We start from the raw sequence: 22,513 nt of genomic DNA on the forward strand, positions 1-22,513 counted from the left end.
TCAAAATCATGTTCATATATTCCTGCTCATTTACGTACATGATATTCTGTTAACATGAAACGACTCATCCTCCATTCGGTCTCTTTTCCATGACCTTTAATGCAACTTTTCTCTCAAACAGCTCGGCAACATCTCCCTCTTTCTAGGCATACAAGTTCTACATACCTCAAATGGCTTCTTCCTAACTCAGCAACACTACGCCACAAAGCTACTCAAGGATATTGGGTTCGCGGACTGCAAAGCCTCCCCTACTCCTCTTTCTCCAAACAACACTCACAAAACAGATTCCAACAAGCCCTTCGCCGATCCCTCGCTCTACAGGCGACTAGCCGGTGCTCTACAATACCTTTCAATCACAAGACCGGACATTGCGTTTGCCACCAACCGCATCTTCCAACAAATGCACCAGCCCACTGATCATGACTACCACGACCTCAAAAGACTCCTTCGCTACATCAAAGGCATAATCTCCTTTGGCCTACCACTTGTCCCGGGCGATCTCACTCTCCAGACATTCACTGACGCCGACTGGGCTTCGGACCACACGGACAAGAAATCCATCTCCAGATTCTATACCTTATTGGGTCCTAATATAATCTCCTGGACAGTCAAGAAACAGGTCACCGTTGCAAAATCATCAACCGAAGCAGAATACCGGGCACTCTCCGCCACCACTTATGATGTACTATGGCTGCATCGCCTCACTGCCGAACTCCTGCTTCCGCAAGACTCACCAACCATCATTCACTGTGACAATGTCTTCGCAATAGCTCTTGCCAAGAACCCAGACTTTCATGCAAGAACAAAGCACATCAAAATTGACTATCACTTCATTCGACAACATCTCTCCTCCGACGACATCACACTTCAGCACATTCCTTCTGAAAATCAAATAGCGGATATTTTAACCAAACCATTCTCTATCACTCGCTTTAACAATCTATGATCCAAATTAACCATTCAACCACTGAATGCTTAATTTGAGGGAGGCTGTTAGCGAATGAACACTATACCTTATTCTGTACCATATGTATTTACTTCTATACCATTACTGTGTCTATTTAAGACAACCTATAACTAGCTTTAAGATAATAATATAGATCTACATTTTCTTTCTCAACTGGTTTGGCTGTCTCCCTCTCTCTCTCTCTCGGAATTTCTCTTCTTCTCCTCCAGTCACCTTCTCAGATACATCTAGGATATACATTGTAGACATAATTTACCTTGCAACTTTGGTTCTATAAATAATTTTTAATATAGTTAATATACATTACATCTTTGATTTAACCTCAATTCATCCCTGATTGAACTGTCGAGCATATCAGGTTTTCAAAATAAACTTTAACTGTAATGAGTCAAAAAATTTATTTTTTTTAAATAAGTGTAATATTAATTATTTATAATATTATATTAAAAAATATTTAACGAATTATTATTCAAGATATTCAAATATAAAATTATTGGGGGATTTACACATACCACTTTATTTCATGCTATTACATATCTAATCCCCAAAACTTTAATATTACATTCCTACCACTCATATAAAATTTTAATATCAAATATATCACTCATATATTTCATTCTTACCATCCATATCACCCTATAAAATTTAATATTTCATTCCATGCGTCCATATTTATTCTATGAGTGATAGGTATGTAATATTAAAATTTTAGGTATCAGACATATAAATAGCATGAAATAAAATGGTACGTATGTAAATCCCACAAAATTTTTTTATGTAAATTTAATACTATGCACAATAAACAATAATGAGTTAGAGACATTTAAAGTGATATGAATGTGCTATGCTAGAGTTTTTTCTCCTCCCTTTGCCATCTGATTGCATGCAACTTTCCTGGTCTGAGCTTCTCAAGTCTTTGACCAAGCCTAGGGCCACCAACTCCTTGGTGGTCTTTTATGGATCCCTCCTTGTTCCCTCCCTCATCTAACAACCAATGGCTTCTCACCTATCTATAAACTTAAAAAGACTTCTCACATCCCATCGACCAAACACTTCTCCCTCATGTATATTCATTCTTCTTTTGGCACTATTGCTTTCTCGAATGACAAGATTGAAGAAGGTATATGCAACATTCTAGGGTCTAATTTTAGAATAATTGTCTATTTATCTTTTAATTAATCTATCAAAGCCACTAATCCCTTTTAATTAATACAATCATCATTTGAAGAAGCAATAAATCATATTCATCAAAATATTTGACTATATTCATTTCTCAAAATCATATACAATAGCCAAGAATTCAATATATATATTCATCATTCTATCTTTAGCTCTTGATTATAAAAAGATAAAAATAAATAAATCTGAATTTCATATCTATTATCACTTCACTAAATCGTGACACATTCCTAAAATTGGGTAAAATTGTTGAGTGAGCTAACAGCTCGGTAGATTACTATAATCTATAATTGAAATCAATATAAGGTAATATGAATAGTAAGCATGTGATCATTTAGTAACTATCAACATGAATATATAACTATAAAAGCATGTAACGATCAATGAAATAGCAACAAATCATATGATTTTGTATTATTGTATATCTTAATAATAGTGCTTAGTAACCAAGCAAACAATGTTGAGTAAGTTCTGTCAATCCCATACTCAATAGTTTATATAACACCTTATTATAATAGTACATCTGTCATTATTATATGTAGTTCATATAATGTATATACTATGCATGTATATCATATAAATCATGTGATTTATATATATATCAAATTACTTTATATTAGTTTTATTAGTCCTATTAAATACTTATACCAATCATAGCCTATATGTTATGTAAATAATGTATTGTCAATTATGTAATATTATATATATATTCCTATCATATGCATATACAAGCATTGTAAGTAACAAAAAATATCCAACTAAATGTAAAATGCAAAACCTAGGTTGGTTAAACTAATTTAGTTGGTTAGACTAAGAGAATTATGGAATTTTTATGAATTAACAAGTTTTTTAAATTTCATAGAATTGCCTTAATATATTAATTAAGGGTTAAAAGTTAACTTTTAAAAGATAAAGTTAGTATTGAAGATTTTAGATTTTTAATAAATATAAGGACTTATGATGAGTAGTTAGACTGTTAGCATGTTCAATTTGGAGTTTTCTATGAAAAATTTTGAATTTTTGAAGTTTTAAGCCTCTATTTTGACTTAGGTTTGACTAAACTATTGACTTTTTAAGTTTGACTAAATTTGGAAGGTTTGATATTTTTAAAAAATACTAGATTTTAGTTTGAGTTAGATGCCTTTAAATTTGATTAAATTGATTTTTTCTAGAATTGATTAGAAATTTTGGAAGATTGGTGATTTATTAGGTTATTTTAATTAAAGGCCCCTTTTAGTGATTTGAACCCAAATAGACTCCAAACTCCTTGAAATCACTCCCAAATATCAGAAAGGATCTAAGGAGGGATTATCAAATGTTTGATAATTTATTGGGTTTTTAATTATTTTTAATTAATTATTAGAATTAATTATTGATTTAACTTAAAATTGAAATTATAGTGAAATTAAGGTTAACTGATTGGGATTTCATTTTTCTTAGATAGAGGGTTAAACCATGGTTAATTAGAGCCCTTAAGTGAATTTTTGAGATTTAATATGAATTACTAATGTATTATTTGAGGCTCTAGGTTAATTCTAGGAAGGGATTTTGAAGCTCCTACTTGGGGGACCAAATGGGCACCAAATGCAATGAAATTTGGACCATGAGATCACCAGATTTCAGGGTCTAAACGCATTAAATTTGATCCCAAATGGAGCTCTCTAAGGGGGCTAACCAAGCCACCTAAGGTTATCTCTAAGTCACCTTAAAAAATTCCTAGGGTTCTACCCTAGGGTTGGATTGGGGCAAAATAAGTGGCCCTAAACTCCCTATACTAATCATCACCATCACATCAAAAAAAATCTCCTAATTCTCAATGGAGAGATCATGGCTCCAATTTGAATTTAATGGTCAAACCATGACCCTTGAACCCAAATTGGCATGAAAGTGCCCTTAAACACCTCAAACAGGGGAGAGAAAATTTAGACATGTCAAGGACATGTCTAAATTCACCCTCCCAAAGTCTCAAGCCATGGTGACTTCAAATTAACAAATGAATGCAATAATAGATATAATATTCAAACTAAAATTAAACTCTACATAAATGTAATTAGGGCTTGAGAATATAGGTCTTTTGTAGATCTCTCTGAGATCTTTCCAATGAGCCTAAGAACACCTAAAATGGTCAAGTGGATTGAGAGATGAATTTTTTAGTTTTCCCATGAAATGAAATTCATCCCCTAATTATCCACTCAGCCAGCACTTTATACGCGGTGCCTTATGATTGGCAATGCAATCATTAGTAGCTAACTGGATAACATCAGATTAATTATATCCATCAGATGAGAGATCGGACGGCTCAGGTCAAACAGCCTCTATAACCACGGTATCTAATCCCAACCATTGATTGAAATAAATGGCTAGGATTGTATCTTCAACCTCCAGCATGAACCCAAAGCCGTATAGTTATTCTAGCGTGATCTAAGCAATCTCATAAGTAGATTTACACCAAACTTCATGGGAAGGATTAGGACATCATAAACTGTCAATCTAATGGCCAGATTCTATCGATTTGATGGTTTGCTTCAAACTTGACCACCACTACCTAACAAGGAGCTCAGGATAGGGTTATTACCATAAAGAAGGTCTCAATGGATAAGCTTATCTATCTGAAAGCTTAAGGGGATGAAGGTGAAATTATCCCCATTAAACACCAGGACTGGAGGGTGGCCGGATGTATGACTTCGAGTAGACCACACACAGATTTTGCTGGAGCTTGGTCGAACGGATCGACGGGTAAGGTTGGGAGATTGGTAAATGAGAGAGGAAGGTCGAGGGAGCTCTAGGGAATGATTTTGAAAGGTTGGATGTTAATGATTCCCTCTAGAATGAGCTTCCATGTTCAATTCAATCCTGCAGGCATGAACGGTCGGGATCGATTGGGCTGGCCATTGGATTGGCTCCAAGTGGTAGGAGACATTCCCCCAAAGAAATCGTGTGCCTGAAGTCCGTGAGGCCAGGCTCTGGAAAGCTCAAAATGGGTCTCAAAGTAGGGGGACTTCTAACTGCCAGCGACTATGGCCTAGGGTTGGTTTGACTTAAAAAGGATGATGGGGATGTGATGAGCTTGAGTGTGAGCTCAATTGGACCTAGAGGAGTCTAATTTGATGGAATGGCTTGGGTTGGCCCAAACGTGCTCGATTTGGGTCAAATTGGGCTTCACTTAGATCAGGCTAGACCCTGGGTTTTATGTGGGAGGTAGGTCTGGGTCAAGTGCACCCAATGGAAATAAAAATTAGGTTTGAAATACCCTGAGGTGGGAGATGGCTAGGGTCAAATGTTTTTTACGACTTTATGTTATACCTAGAGGTTGACCCAAGTTAACCCATGGGCTGGGCTAGCTAGGGAAGATATGCTCGACCTAGTGCCACATAGTGGAGGTTTTGGCTAGGTCCAATTGGGCTTAGGTTAGGATTTGGCTCAATCCCAAGTTGTTTTGGCCACTTTGGGTTAGCCTAACCCTTGACCCAGGTTGACCCAAGACTTGGGCTAGCTAGAGAAGATGAATTTGGTCAAGTGAGACCCAATGCCATCATTGGTTGGGTCCAATTGGCCTAGGATTCGAAAATGGCTCAAGGGGAACCGCTCTTTGGGCACTTGAGTCAAGATAAATGGTTAACCCAAGTGAACCCAAGGCTTGGGTCTCCAAGAGGGGTCTCTTGGAGGCCTAAGGGGTCACCCCATGGGTCTAAATAGGATTGAAGTGGTTTTGGTTAAGGGATTTGAATGGGTAGAGGTGTACGGAAGGTTTGGTCAAACTTGGTTAACTTGGTCAAACAAGTTGAACTAGGGTCAAGATTTGGTCCATTAAGTTCAAATTGATCATATAAACTCAATGGGGGATGGTATCTTGCCAAGGGGGAGGCATTTGGTTTGAAATGACCATTTGATCCCTAAGGGAGTACCTTAGTTAACTATAGTTGACTTGGTTAACCAGGTAAAACTAAAGTGTGGTTTTGGATCCTATGTGTTCATAGTGATGTTTAGGACCCATTGGAATTAGTTTCGAGGGTTGAGATAGAAGGGTTGGATTGAGCTTAAGGGAAAAGTCTAAAAACCCCTTTAAAGGGGTATTTTGGTCATTTTGACCCCTTAGTCAATTTTGGGTCAAATTGGATCAAAAAAAGATGTAGAGTGTTGATCAACAGGTCCTAAGGAAGGTCATGAAAGTGATTGGAAAGTTTGAAAAGGATTGTAAGGCCAAGATCAAAAGGGTGGAAAGTCTAGTGGTATGGGTTGTAAATAATTGAGGTTTTGTAGCCTTTGGAAAAAGACTCAGTTTGAGGAGTTATGAATGTTGGATTGAGCATAAATTTGGATGGTTGACCTTAGAAACATTCTTGAATAAGATTCAATTTATATACCTCAAATCAAAGGTCATTAGAATAGGTTTCATGGGGTTTGAAAATTCCCTTGGAAAGGGTTTCAGGACCTTAGTCCTTAGCACTTAGATTTATTTTTAAAACTTTGGAATTGGACTGAGTTTTGGACTTAGATGATTAAGGATGGATTATCCATATCATTAAAAATTAATGGGATGATTATTAATGTTTGGATTAGATTTTGAAGTTGATTGAATGTTGAATGGGAATTGATTGAAGGTTGACTGGAGGTTGATCCAAGGACTGGATTAGGAGATGGAATTGAATTTGATTGAGGTTGGTTTGGGTCTTATCCAAGACCTATATGACTAGGGAGTATATACTTCCCAATCATTAATTCACTAGAAAGAAATCCAAGTGAGTCTTAGTGACCTCATACAAAAATGAGGTCAACAAATGGACCCCCCAATATATGTAGTAGAATGAAGTTCTAGTACATATATTGACATTAAATGAATGGAAGAATGATACAAATATTTTGATTCTAAGGAGAGGCAGGGCCAAACCTTAGGGAATGGGGGTTGAGTGGGTACTAGAGTGGTGCCACAAAGGGCATCATCCACCACAAGTAGGTGATTATGTGGTGGGGTCGAAACATGCCCAACATAGAGGATCGGGGTTGAAGGACCTTGTGGTGGGGTTGAGATATACCCAACACAGAGGGTCGAGTAATCATATGATGGGGTCAAGATATGACCATCATAGATGATCAAGTTGAATGGTCTTGTGGTGGGGTTGAGATATGTTCAACATAGAGGACCAAGTTGAATGACCTTGTAGTGGGGTCCAAATATGCATAACATAAAGAGTTGAGTGATCATACGGTAGGATTGAGATATACCCATCATAGAGGATCAGGTTGAATGGTCTTGTGGTGGGATCGAGATATGCCCAACATAGAGGATCGGGTTGAATGACCTTGTGGTGGGGTCGAGATATGCTCAATATAGAGGGTTGAGTGATCATATGATGGGGTCGAGATATGCCCATCATAAGGGATCAGATTGAATGATCTTGTGGTGGGGTCGAGATATGCCCAACATAGAGGACTGAGTTGAATGACCTTGTGGTGGGGTTGAAATATGCCCAACATAGAGAGTCGAGTGATCATATGATGGGGTTGAGATATGATCATCATACAAGATCATATTGAATGGTCTTATGGTGGGGTCGAGATATACCCAACATAGAGGACTGGGTTGAATAACCTTGTGGTGGGGTCAAAATATGCCCAACATAGAGGATCGAGTGATCATATGATGGGATCAAGATATGCCAATCATAGAGGATTAGATTGAATGGTCTTGTGGTGGGGTAGAGATATGCCCAACATAGAGGATCGAGTTGAATGATCTTGTGGGGGGGTTGAAATATGCCCAATATAGAGGGTCGAGTGATCATATGATGGGATCGAGATATGCCCATCATAGCGGATTGAAATGAATTAAAACTAGGATGGTGCCATGACGGGCGTACTCCACCACTAGCGGATCTAATCCTATGGGAAGGAGGGACCTAACCTTAAGGAAAAAGGGACAAGAGTCAAGTGATTGACTTGTAGAACAGTTATTCTTTTTCTCTCTTCTTTTTTTTTTTTTTTGGAATTTTGTGTTGCATGGATAAGATTGAGTTAACACGAGTCAAGGGTCAAAAATAGAATTTTATTGATTGAAATTCAAGCTACATAAAGCATAGTACTTCTTAAGGAAATGTCTTTTCACAGGAAACATTAGGTAATTTCCTTTACAATCCACTAGCTAATACGAGCCTCCTTCATAGATAGTCTCTACAATGAAGGGTCCTTCCCAAGTTGTTTCAAACTTCCCACCAATATTTCGGTGAGCTAAGATAGGTCTCCAAAGAACCAATATCAAGTCTCATACTTGGAAGGTTCCAGGTCGCACTAATTTATCATGAGCTTGAACCATTCGGGCCTTATACAACTCTAGACTTTGTTGAGCTTGGAGACATCACTCTTTAAGGTCTTTGAGTTATTCTAGTCAGAGTTTTTCATTTTTCTCGATTATGATTTGCTCTTGAATTGCAACTCTGAGTGAGAGAATTTGTATCTTCAAGGGAGTATGGCCTCAAACCCATACACTAATGCAAATGGAGTGGATTGGGTCAGGGTTCTATAAGTAGTCTGATAGGCCCACAAAGCTTCCACCAACCGCTCATCCCATTATCTTTTATTATTGTTAAGGGTCTTTTTGATAATTTGCACCAAAGTTTTATTGAAGTCCTCGGCCAACCCATTAGCCTGGGGGTAATATATCGTTGAGTATCTCCAATCAATATTATGATGTCTTAAAAAATTATTGATCTTCGTATACTTGAATGGAGAACCATTATAGGATATGATTATGCGAGGTATGCCAAATCAATATATGATATAGTCATGAAAGAACTTTAAAACATGGTGGGATGTTACGTTAGGTAGGGGAATTGCTTCCACGCACTTTGAAAAATAATCAGTCGCTGCTAATATGAAACGATGACCTCTCGAAGAAGGAGGTTTAATTGGCCTGATAACATCCGTGCCCCAACTTTTGAAGGGTCACAAAGCTATCATGGGGGTGCAACTTATTAGGCGGAAGATGTAATACAATAACATGAGCCTGACACTGATGACAATATTTTATAGTATTTATGCAATTATTAATCATCATTGGCCAATAGTATCCAAGTCTTTTGATTTTAAACTTCATTTTTGGACCTAGTTGATGAGTACCGCATAGTACAGAATGGACTTCATTAACAATCTTCATGGCTTCTCATTTGTTTAAATAATGCAGCCACATCTAATCGAACGATCGATGGTATAATGCATTATTAACTAGTGCATATGATAGGGTACGTTTCTTAACTTGATTAGCAAAACTTATCTTGGGGAAGTTTTCCCTCTTGAAGATTGTCGATTAATGGTTTTCTCTAGTTTCCTTCTTAGTCAATTGTCGAAGAGGAAGAAATGATCTAAAGAGGTTGCTTGGCGATGTGCTCTAGATTTATAGGGGAAAGGGCCTTATGACGTTGGATCTCTATAGGGATGGAGTCCTCTTTCTGGCATGCAAATTCCATTGTAAGCTTTGCTAAGGCATCCACCGTAGAATTCCTTCTACGGGGATCCCTATATAGAGTTATGACGGGAATCTATTCAAGCAAGTGAATAGTGTATTGGTGGTATTTCAGAAGGTTAGGATTCAAGACCTTATAGGTTCTTGTAACTTGGTTGATCACCAGTTGTGAGTCACCAATGATCTTAATCACTTTAATCTCTATTAAAATTACAACTTCCAAATTGGTTATCAGAGCTTCATACTCTGCTCCATTGTTCGTGCAAGGCTTTAATAATTGGTAGGAAAAATAGCATCATTCTCTTTTCCGGTGTTATGAAAATTAGGCAAATTCTAACTTTTCCAAGGATCATGGATTTTTGGCTCGTGCCCCATCGAGAGGATGCTGCACCATCAAAATATGATTCCCAAATAGTATCTTTAGATTGCTTTAAACTCATGATTTGTTTGTCGGGTAAATCATCATTTAAAGAAGAATCCACCGACAGCGGGTGTACCTCCAGAAACTCGACAATGGTCTGTCCTTTCACAACACACAATGGAGTGAAAGTAATCTCAAATTAGAGTAATATCATAAACCATTGAGCCAGATGTCATGACAATGTAGGTCATGTCATAAAATATTGCAGAGGATTAACTCTAGAGATCAGATTGATTGAATGAGAAAGCATATTATGCATAGTTTTTTGGGCTATAAAAACCATAGCAAGATAATTCTTTTCGATCGATGGGTATCGAATTTTAGTGGGTAGGAGCCTTTGCATAAGGTAATAGAGAGCATTTTCTTTGCCTTCATCATTTACTTGAGCTAATAGGGCACCTAAAGGCTCATTTAGGGCTACAGTGTAGAGGATTAAAGGTTTCTCTAGAACATGGGCTACCAGAACCAGCAGATTGGAAATATATTGCTTGATGTTATCGAAGGCATTCTGACACTTCTCGTCCCATATTAATTTAACATCCTTTTTGGATAGGATAGTGAAGGGTTGACATCTTGTAGAGAGGTTTGAGATAAACCTCATTATGTACGCTAACCTACCCTGAAGAGGCCTTAATTATGTAAGGCTCCTAAGAGGAGGCATATCTTGGATGGCTTTAATATTAGTGGGGTCAATCTCAATTTTGTGGTGTCTCACTACGAATCCTAAGAATTTTCCTAAAGTGACGCCAAAGGCACACTTTAGAGGATTCATCTTTAGGTCGTAGTGGTGCAACCGCTCAAAAATAACCCTGAAGTCATATAGGTAAGCCTCTTTAACTTTACTCTTGACAACTAAATCATCGATGTAGCATCGACTTGATTGTGGATTAAGTCGTCAAAGATGTGAGTCATGGTCCGCTGGTAAGTTGCCCCAGCATTTTTAAGGCCAAAGGGTATTACTTTATAACAAATGATCCTATGGGAGTTCTGAATGCAATAATTTTCTCATATTCTAAGGCCATTCTGATTTGATTATAATCAGAAGAGCTATCCATAAAGGAGAAGATAACATGCAAAGAGGTAATATCCACTATAAGTTCAGGTATATACAAAGGAAATTCATCCTTGGGAGATGCCTTATTCAGATCCCTATAGTTGACACAAATCTGAATTTGACTATTTTTATTTCAAACTGGCATAACGCTGGCCACCCAAGAGGGATATTATTCCTCTTAGATTAACCCTGCCTTAGCCAACTTCTTAATTTTAAAAAATGACTTGTTGCTCAATCTCCATGCGCATGTGCCGAGGAGCTTGTTTAACATGAACGGCATCATGTTGAATTCCAAGTTTATGAACTACTACATTAGTGGACAAACCTAAAATTTCATCGTAGGTCTAGGCAAAGAAATCCCTATACTCGGATAGGAGTAGAATTAGATCCTAGGACTAATCCTCACTCAATAGGGTGATAATGAAAGTAGGGCAAGGGTTATAATCGGTTCCCAGGTTAATTTCTCTTAACTCATCGACTGTTGAATTAATCTCTTTCTCAAATTTAGGGGGTGCATCCTGAACTTGAAGTTCATTGGAATCATATAAAGCCTCCAAATAGAGCCCGTCGAGGGGACCGACAATATTGCTATGGACATTCTGAGATTCAAGATGGTGAATTATCATTAAATAGTATTCATCATCATCCAACGAACTAATGATACTAAAGCTAATACCACTTATTAGATTTTTCTTAATTTTAGTTTATCAAATGTTCTCATGGTATCTAGCTTGACCCTCAATCCATCGATATGGTATGAGGCCTTTAGAGAAAGAATTCTTCACGTAGACAGGGAAGAAGCCAAAGGGTAATTCCATTAACTCATTAAAATATGCCTCCTTAAGGGTTACATCACTTTCATCACTTGAGGAATAGGAGCTAGAAAAAAATTTATGCACTTTCTTTACTTTACCGTTCAGGTTTGGGGCCACTTTAATCTCTAACCTTGCAATCCTGACAACAAATAGTGGGGTTAAGGAAAGGGCCTCAATCCTTCAACTAAGCTTTTCATACATACTTAATTTAGGCTCGTCAGTTTTAGCTTTTGAAACATCAACCTCAGGGTTATTATCCCGATCCAATGTGAGATCAAATTTTGGAGGAGTATTTGTAGTTTGATAATCGAGAGGAATTGCAACACCCATATTTCTGACTCATCATCGGAACTTAATTCTGGATCAATATATATGGTGGTTGTTCTTCTTTTAAAGGAAGCATAGCCTCGACCTCGTGCCCTTAAAGCCATCCTCCCACCTCTTTGAGGCAACATGTTTAGAGATCTAAGGACAATAATATTGAGGTCATCTTTACGGTTTGATTCAATCAGTTCTTAATTTTTATCCTCTCCTTTTTCTTTTATTTCTTGATCTTGGTTGGAACTTGGTCCATCAATTTCTCCTCAATTTTTATCTCAACTTTAGAGTGGGACGAGAACCCTTTTGGTATGAAATATGAAACATCCTCATAGATCCTGATTTCTTGAATTGAGAATGATTGTAGATCACCCTTAATCACATGTTCAATGATGTTTTGTTGGTACTTGATGCACTATGTAGGGTAGATGGAACCATTCTATATCCATGAATCCAAGGCCTACCTAGTAGTGCGTTAAAGGATGTCATGGAGTCAATTATATGAAACTTAGCCTCAGTTTTTAGTTCTCATATCTCTAAAAGAAGGGTAATCAAACCTACTCTTTCCCTTTTCGTTGAACCCACGATGCACCAACTTATAAGTCGAGAGCTTGCTAGTATCAACTCTAAGGTATGCGAGGGTCTTTAAGTTCATTACATTGATTGTTGCACTTAGATTAATAAGAACTCTTGATAACTTGAAGTTGCCCACATCTATAATAATGTACAGCGGGCGATTATGGTTAGCAGTTCTTAGGAGTAGGTCTTCGTCTAAAAAAGTCACCCTAAGGATTTCTTTGAAGTACAGTGCCTCAACTCTTGAAGTCAAAGCCAATTTAGCTAAACAAATCTAGGGATCGAGAAGTGATTTGATTAAAGATTCCCTCATTTCTTTGAAAAGAAGAAGGGTGTCATAGATGCTCAGTTTGACTGGAAACTTCATAAGATGGGCTAAAACATTGTAATCAACCTTAGAAATAAGAGATTTGAAACCCAAAGGAATTAAAGGAAAGTCGGGTTGCTAAGGATAGTTTAGATTTAGATCTTCAGAGATAGCTTATTTGCCTTTATCCTGAGGGGGAAGCCTAGGGGATAAGAGCTTGCCACCATGAAGTTGCACCTGCTCGATATCCTCGGGATGGCAAACTATGGTGTTGTCTACACTCACCGTAGGCATTGGGCTATCATTTTGTGAGAGGGAGTCAAAATTTTCAAGATCTATCATGATAGGACTCCCCTAAAAGTCAATTTGGGAGAAGTCACATTCTGATAGGTCTTCAAATTCCACATCTCCTTGAAAAGTCAATTCAGTAAGGTTAGATTGTTTAACATTCATATTGACCTCAGCATAATTTTGATTTAGAATAAAAAAATTATCAATTTATATTTCAAACTCATGGTTAATCATAAAGACAGAGGCAGAAGGATGTTTTTTATTCATTTTTTGATCCTTTGCCTTTGATGGGGAAAAGTAAAAGTCAGATAACAGGAGAGGGGCTAGGGTTTTCACACCACCATCCATCGCTCAGATACATCTCTCATCTATACACTCCCTCTCTACAAAAGTATATTTCTTTTCTGTTTCATGTAATATAATAATTTTTATGACTACTAGAGAGGAAAGAGGCTCAACATCCTTTTACGAAGCATCCAGGTCAACTTCCCAAATTGGGCCCTGGGCTATTGTAGCCAGCTATTGAGAAAGATGAAAAGATTGATGCTTGCTCTGAATCTACCATGTATTCTTTAGGAATGATGATGTTACCTTACCTGAAGTTCTTCTCTACCCCGTCTTTAAATACAATGCATTCTTCAATCAGATGACCCAATATGCTATGGTAAGGATAGTACTTGCCATATCTTTCTTGTCTGGCTCTTCTGGCCTTTTAGCTTTAGATAACTAACAATTTAGTTTTTTTTTGTAGACTTTTAAAGATCTTTCTCGTTGACTCTTTCTTAAAGGGGTATGGTCTAGAAAACCTCTCTCTAATGTAGATTGAGTAAGACTCTTTAGAAAGTTGGGTAGTGAGCTAGTATTGTTGCTTCTGAATCTGTGGTGATGGTGAAACATTAGACTGACTGACCATTGGCCTATTCCCCTTGTCAACTGTTGAGACTGTGGCTTTCTTCTCAAAATATTTTACCATCTTAGGACCCTTCTTATCTTCAAGCCGCTCTTATAAGAAGACATCTTAGGAGTCTCTTCCTACATATTACTAGCCTTATTTAGAAGTTTCTCAAAAGTTTTGATCATTAAACCCTTCCGGATAAAAGCAGCCAGACCATGGATATTCTTTATAAGGATCTCCATGGCATTTTGCTCTTGTAGTTAGGGTTTATACTTCATCGCGAGGTTTTTCCACCTAAAGATGCACTCAACCAATGACTCTCCCTGCTTTTGCTTTACAACAAAGAGATCACCCATTATAGTGCACTGTTGCGCTCTAGAAAATATCTTTAAGAATAGACTTTCTAATTCATTAAAGGTCCTCACCAAATCATTAGGCAGATCGACATACTATTCAAAATCAATGTCCGAGAGAGTATTAACAAACTAGCAAGATAATAGAGCATTTGACCCTCATGCATTGCAACAACTTGCTCTGAAGTGGGCCAGATGTTATCTTGGGTTTTAAACACCGGTGAAAATCATAAAAGACTGTGACACAAAGCCCTTAGGTTAAGGAACCAAATCATACTCTTAGGGGTAGGGCCTATACTTTGAAATAGATATAGCTCCTTACGAATGGGCTAAGGCCTCCCTTACCTGATCTTCAATGAGTTGCTTAGGGTCCTTTTGAGGTGGTGGTGGAGGAACTGTAAGGATTATAGGCTGGATTAGAGGTGCCTCTTATGGAAAAGGAGGAATTAATGGCGCTGACTTAGAGGCTTTAGAATTAGATTATGCCTTTTTAGCCTTTTTAGAGATCTCTCAACTAGATTGTTATAGTTTGAAAGAGGTTTCTTGCGACTTGTCTAGTTTCTCTTGCTTTTCTCTAACTAATGATAATATGTCTGCAACCTGTGTTTTCAAGTTCTTTATATCTTTCTTATCTCTGGCTTTTATTGACTCATCAGAATCTGACTCAATTGCATTTAAACATTCTTCTTTGCTAGATCAGCATTTGTTTGGTTCAGTCTCTTTATTAGATCATCTAGTCTCAACCATGCAAATACTATCAATGATTTCTTCTTCTTCTTCTTCTCCTAATAAATCATCCAAATCAGGGTCGAAGGTCATTGTTCCTTCTTTCTTTTGTAGGATGTCTCTAATCTCTTATATTACCTCATTGATCGGTCTGTCCCTAATTGATCCTAGATCGAGAGGTAAGTATCCTTTATTATTTAGCATATCAAAGAGCTCATCTGAATCTAACTTAGAAATAATGGCTTGAAGTTTAGGATTGTCATCTGGCTAAAACTCTGAAACTGACTTGTCAACCATCTCTTGGTTTAAGTCTATCCCCTCCCCCTCGATTGTCTCGGGACTGGTAGTTAAATGGGTGTCATCCTCAACTAAGTGAGAGACACATACCTTAGAGGGCGATGTAAAATCTTGAAGAGTGATAGCTCCCACATATGGTAAGGTAAGGTAAGGTCCTCAGATCTCTAGGTAGGGAGCTCAAGAATGACATATAGACTTTGAGAAAAGTCACCCAAAGCATCAACAGGGTCGGCGACCAAAGTGAAAGTTCGTTAGGGATGTTAGGCCCTATGAACTACTCCCAAGGCTAACCAAGAGGGGGGGGGGGGGGGAATTGATATTTTAAAAATTCTTTAAAACCAAGAACAAATATCACAAACCAAAGTCACCACAGAAAACCAAGTGCGAAAAATTAAAGTGCGGAAGCAGTAAAAAGAACACAAGGGTTTAAAGTGGTTTGATCAACTTGACCTACGTCTACTCCTCGGAGGCGCCCTTACAAAACACCTCCTTTTATCCACCACCGGCAAGGCAGAGAACCCCACTCCTTTTGCTTCCTCCTGAAGCAGGCAGAGAACCCCACATAGGAGGTCAGGGCTGTGTAAGCAGAGTTCATGTAAAGATTTGCAAATAATTCAAGAAGAAGTTCAAAAGAAAAAGGGACTGTGAGGGTAAGAATGAAGCAAAGGAAGGTATGGGCAAAAAGATCTAGAACCGGATAAGAAAGGTAGGCAGGATTGATCATTCTTGAAAGAGTAATGCTGCATTTCTTGTAATAGTGATAAGCAGCTTGATCTTCTCCTTCCTGAAAATGAGGATCAAGCACAGCCCTTGAAGTGCTCCTGAAAGTTTGTCGAACTCGCTTTCCACCAGCCTTAGCAAAAAAATAGTAAGAAAATAAGAGAGGAGAAGCTTAAGGTGAAAAACAATGGCTGGAAGGCCTGAATTTAAAGAAACAGCCACATCATCCAGGACGATCGTAGAATAGTCCAGGACGATCTAGTTCAGTTATTGCGTACAGGCTGATTGGTTAAAAAGTTGGTCCGATCGTCCGGGCTGATCAGATATCGGCCAGGACGATAAGACACAGGCGATCGTCCCGAGAAGTCAAGCCGGATGACCGTTGAAAAAGCAGATCGTCCGGGCCAATTAGGTGTATCGTCCAGGACGATGCACAATAATTGATAGTACCAGCCAAATTTAAAATGTTTTAAATCTGTGCCATGTGTATCGTCCAGGATGAATAGTGGATCGGCCAGGATGATTGTCCAATAATGGATCATCTGGGGCTAATTTTAAGGATTTAAACGTACTAACACGTGGATCGTCCAAGACGATCTAGTGTATTGGCCAGGATGATAACCATAAATGCATCGGCCAGGAAAAAAATTGTATCGGCCAAGACAATCAAGATGATTATAACAGAGTTCGATCAGATCATCCAGGACGATAAGGTATCGTCTGGGAAGATGATTTACAGCAAGCTCAGAAAAGTTCAGCAGATGAGATTTTGAAGAGAAATTATCATACCGTCCAAGACAAAAGAGATATCGACTAGGACGATGTGACAAGAAATTGGAAACCAAGGAAAGATGGAGATAATCAGAGAAAGCCCCAAAAACAAATAAAATAAAAAGTAAAAAAAAAAACAACATAAAAACTAAAAACCAGCAAAGGAAAAAATAAAATTTTTGTTTTTTATTTTTCTATTTTTTTGTTTTAACAAAGCATCCATATGACAGATTTCCCAAAACATTAAATTTTAGAGATTCAAAAGATCAATGAGTTAACAATGTCACAATCTGAAAATGGTAGAATATCCGATCCTGTTAATCCCTAGCTTGAACTTCTTTCAGGGTAAAAATTATCTTTTGAAAACAAAAGGATTAACTCAGAATAACTTAATTGGGTAAAAAGAAGATCCGTTTAAAACTTGGTTACAATGAAAATATCTTATAGATAATATACCAAAGTAATTTGTCTCAATCATGGAATCAAGCTTTTGAAAATATTAAATAACCCATGAGCTCTTCTAAGTTTTAAAAGTTTTGAAAAGAGAGGATAGTTAGCTTTTAGTGGGCTCATTTTATGCCTCTTGTCACTTTGATTTGTTCTTTGAGCATCTTTTGATTTTTGATACACTTTTGTGTATACTCTTTTTATTTCAATTTGGCGTCTTTGCCACTTCCCCTTTTTATATTTTTATAAGCTAAATTCTCTTTTACAATCTCTTAAAAATGATTCTTAGTTGTGAGTATATCTTCTAGATATTAGAGAACAGGAGCTCTCTCTCTAACATAGGGAAGAACTAATCACAAAACACAATCAAAATCACATGATATGTGCAATGACAAGATTTCAATTAACTTGAAAGATATGTAAAAACTTTGGACATTATATATAGGATAGATTATTGTATCAAGATAAAAAAGATCTTAATTTCAAAAACCATTTATTAAAATGGGCTAGACTTTTATTTTAGAAAAGGATAAATTATACCTACTAAAAGAGGTTAGAAGGAGGAAAAACATCAACAGTGTTCCTCCCTTTAATTGATTTAGAGGTGCTAATCATTGGCTTTAAATCTCCAAAATCTAAAAAGCTTGAAAAAAAATCATCATATAGAAAACCAAAGTAAAAAAAAAAAAAGTTAAAACAACAAAAAGCTAGCTCGAAAAACAAACAAAACAATCATTTAATAACAAAGCATTTCAAAAAGTTATAAAGCGGCAAGTTTAAGCAATTTATGAGATGTGAGCCTCCTGTTTTGTCAAAGTATCTTATGCTTCTCACAAGGTCTTGGGTGAGAGCACTCATGCAAGAATCAACAACTGTCAGCTTTAGGAACCCAAAAAGGTTTGGCTCCCTTCTTATGAATAGTAGAAAGCGATGCTTGTGTGCTATGCTGTGATCATGCAATTTTGGTCTCCACACCCAGTGTGTACTATGGTGAACAGTGCAAGTGTGTGAGATGTGTCCTAGCATGCCACATGAAAAGTATCTAACACCAGGAAAAGGATTTCTTAAATGGTTTGGATTGTAATGCCTCTTCCTAGGTCTTGGCTTTACATTAAAAGTAAGTGTCATCCAATTTCTCTTAATTGAGTCCAATTCATTTTTAAGCCTCAAGTTAGTATTTTCCAAAGCATTATTATCAATCCTCAAGTTGCACTCTATCTCTTTAGATTTGTTCAAATCAAATTTGAGTGAGGTGTGTGAAACTTTTAATGCATTATGCTCATCAATTAATTCCAAATGCTTTTTGTTTAAATCATCAAATTCATCAAGTAGAGCCATGTGATTTGAATCAATTTTAGAATGATCTTTAAGAATGATTTCATTCTCTTTTGGTATATTTAAAAGTTCCAACTTCAAGCTAGCATGTGTTTTCTTAAGTTTTTTATATGATGCATGAATTTTCTCACAAATTTTAAACAATTGATCATAAGTTAGTTTACATACATCTTCTTCATCACTTATGATTAAGGCAATGTCATCGCTCTCAGACCCGGAAGAATCAAAATTTGTGTTGTTGGCTTTCAATGCCACAGTTTTCTCTTTTCTTTTCTCACCTGCATCAAGATTTTTTTAATTCACCCCTTACTCGTAAGCAATGAGTGAGCCAAGTAAGTTATCAATCGAGTATGGGTTTAAATCCTTAAATTCAGTGATTACAGTGATTTTAGCATCAAAAGAAGAAGGTAAGTATCTCAAAATCTTGTTCACTTTTTTATAGTTTGAAAGTTCACTTCCTAAGGCAAGCAAAGAAGTTACAATTTGAGTGAACCTTGTATACATATCTGAAATTTTTCAGAAGGTTTCATACGAAAAAGTTTGTAGTCATGCAAGAGAATATTCAAACGAGATTTTTTAACTTCATTGGTTCCTTCATAAGTAATGCACAACCTATCCCAAATCTCTTTTCCAGTAGAACAAGTAAAAACATGCATATAATCCTCAGACTTTAAAGCACAGAAAAAATAGTTCAAATACTTCGCATTCAATTGAGCTAAATCTCTTTCATCGAAAGTCCATTCATTAAAAGAAACTTCAGTTTTAATTCTGTTAATTTCACGAGAAGGTGGAGAATATCCTTCTTTAATAAGCATCCACATGCGATAATCTGTTGATTGCAGAAAAGTAGACATGCGGGTTTTCCAAAAATCAAAAGGAAGGTTGTCAAATAAAAGAGGTTGTGTAATAGAACATCCTTCAGTTATATTACGATTCCCAAAGTTATCCATGGATCAAAATTCAAAAAGTTTTCAAACTCAGTTTTTATGAATCCCGCTCTGATACCACTTGAAAGTTCGTTTGCGATGTTAGGCCCTATGAACTAGTCCCGAGGCTAACCAAGAGGGGGGGGGGTGAATTGGTATTTTAAAAATTCTTTAAAACTAAGAACAAATATCACAAACCAAAGTCACCACAAAAAACCAACTGCGGAAAATTAAAGTGAAGAAGCAGTAAAAAGAACACAAGGGTTTATAGTGGTTCAGTCAACTTGACCTATGTCCACTCCCCGGAGGCGCCCTCCGAGTATTTCACTACCAACGTGACTCTCCTTTAGCCCCCATAGCTAGGCGGAGAAGCCCTTACAAAACACCTCCTTTTTGCCACCCCCGGCAAGGCAAAGAACCCCACTCCTTTTGCTTCCTCCTGAAGCAAGCAGAGAACCTCGATCGATCGCTGAAGCTTACCTCTCCCAACCCTTCCAAGGACAAGTGACTCTAGGGAAGAAGAAGTGGAATAATGGTTGGAGCAACCCTTGTGAACTCCCTCACAAGCTCCCCCTCATAAGATCCTCTCACTCTCTCTCCCTCTCTCTCTCTCTTCCTTAGGTTTTCTCAGGTCAAGACAACAGCAAAAGATGTTAAACAATGTTGAACAATAGCTCTTAAATAGAAGAGCTTCAAAGGAGCTCAATAAATACAAGTTGCCGACTTTATCGTTCAAGACGATAATAATATCGTCCTGTACGATCAGTTTAAAACACATATAATCGACCATAACACCGCTCTGAAAATAAACTAGACTATTAAAAATTGGCTTGATCGTCCCGGCCGATCTCACGATCGTCCCGGATGATCAGTTCAAATAGGAAAAAAATTGTCCAGAGCATCGCCCTGAATTTGAGCTGTCCGATCCTGATCGGCCAAAATATCGCCCTGAATTTGTGCTGGCCGATATTTATCATCCAGGAGCAACTAAGGGTTTTTGAATATATCATCCCGTCCGATCCCATGATCATCCAGGATGATGTGATCGTATCAATTTATCCTTAATTTCTTCCTTGATTGTCAAATCAATTTAGACATAATTGTGCAATATTGTCATGGCCGATCTCACGATCGTCCTGTCCGATTTCCAAAAATATAGAATACTTAAATTGATCATGGCGGCTATTTCTTTCTATTTTGAGCCTATCGTCCTGTCCAATAAATGTATCGTCCAGGACGATCAGTTAATTACGGCTGCCTTAACTTAGAAATCATGATTAGAACTTCTATTTTGAATCTCGATTATCCAGGCCGATGTAAATATTGTCCGGAACGATGTTGGTAAAAATAGAAATTCTAAATATCTTAAGTGTGTGTGTGTGTAGAGTTACTTAACATCAGTTACTTCAAACATTTACAATTGACTTAAGAAAGGGAAAAAAGAAAATTTCAGACTGATTCAACCCTAATCTACCCAGTCTTGAGCTGGTTCTGATTTTCGTCCGATCTTTGACTCCTAAAAATGTCAGTAGTAAAAGGCAGTCAAAGTGTTTGCTAACATCAAAATCATATTACATGAAACCTAGTTTACAACACAAAGTATTAACTAAAGTGGCAGTAGGAGTACTATCCACTATAACAATTGGGGTTGGGGGAACAGTGACTGTAATTTGTATCAACTGGAGGGTGAACTCAGGTGTTCTAGAGATCAGTGGAGGGGTATCCAACTTAGTCTTTTTTGGAACATATCTTTTCTCAAGAGACTTGGGCATCTTGCCCGTAACATCTATTGTCTTTTGAACTTCAAAAATTTCCTTAGCCTTTACCACTACTGAGGATAACCTTTGGAATTTTAGAGAAGGTATTAGGGGCATCCATTAGAATGGTGGCCTCTCTCAAACCTAGTAAATAGGATACCCTCCATTATGGAAGACGGAGGGTGTGGCACCCTGTTGTACCCATCATTAACTAATACAGAAGTGTCAGGCTGTCAAATAAACTTCTTATTCATTCTAACAGGTTGAGGAGTTAGATTCTTAGCTTCAGATATTTCCTCCTTCAAAATTTCTTTCTGGTAGTGGTTGGCAATAATTCCCTTCCATTGTTTCATATATTCTTCCTTTGTTAATCTAGATTGGGCAACAAAAGAGTGGACTATGTTCCTTAATGTCATCATCCTTTAGAGGTGTCTCTCCTTAGGATTGCTTTTGTTAAGATAGTTGTTATTTACATGTTTTAAATTTGTGCAACTTGTATAGTTTTGATGATTCAAAATATTATTGTTCAAATGTGTAGTTATCTCCTAACAATTTTAGAAGATTTGTATTTGCTTTTGTGTGTACTAACATTTCAGGTTAAACAAGCTCTCAAACACGAAGTCTTCAAATCAAATTCAGCAAGAAATATTTTTAGTTTTTGAAGCTTAAAATTATCATTTAAATTGAGAGGGAGTGATTGTAATTGAGTGAATAAAAATATACACACACATATAAGGAGATCATATAAAATTTATACTGATCGTACGGGATGATATCAGTTCGTACGGTACGATCAGACAATTATCTTCTATTAAGATCACCTGGAACGAATAGGAACTGGTTTGAAAAATTTTCTAAGTCCTATTCGTCCGGGACAAAATTAAATATCGTCCAGGACGACT

Source organism: Dendrobium catenatum, unplaced genomic scaffold (assembly GCF_001605985.2).
Source record: "Dendrobium catenatum unplaced genomic scaffold, ASM160598v2 fragScaff_scaffold_621, whole genome shotgun sequence".
Classification (NCBI taxonomy): Eukaryota; Viridiplantae; Streptophyta; class Magnoliopsida; order Asparagales; family Orchidaceae; genus Dendrobium; species Dendrobium catenatum.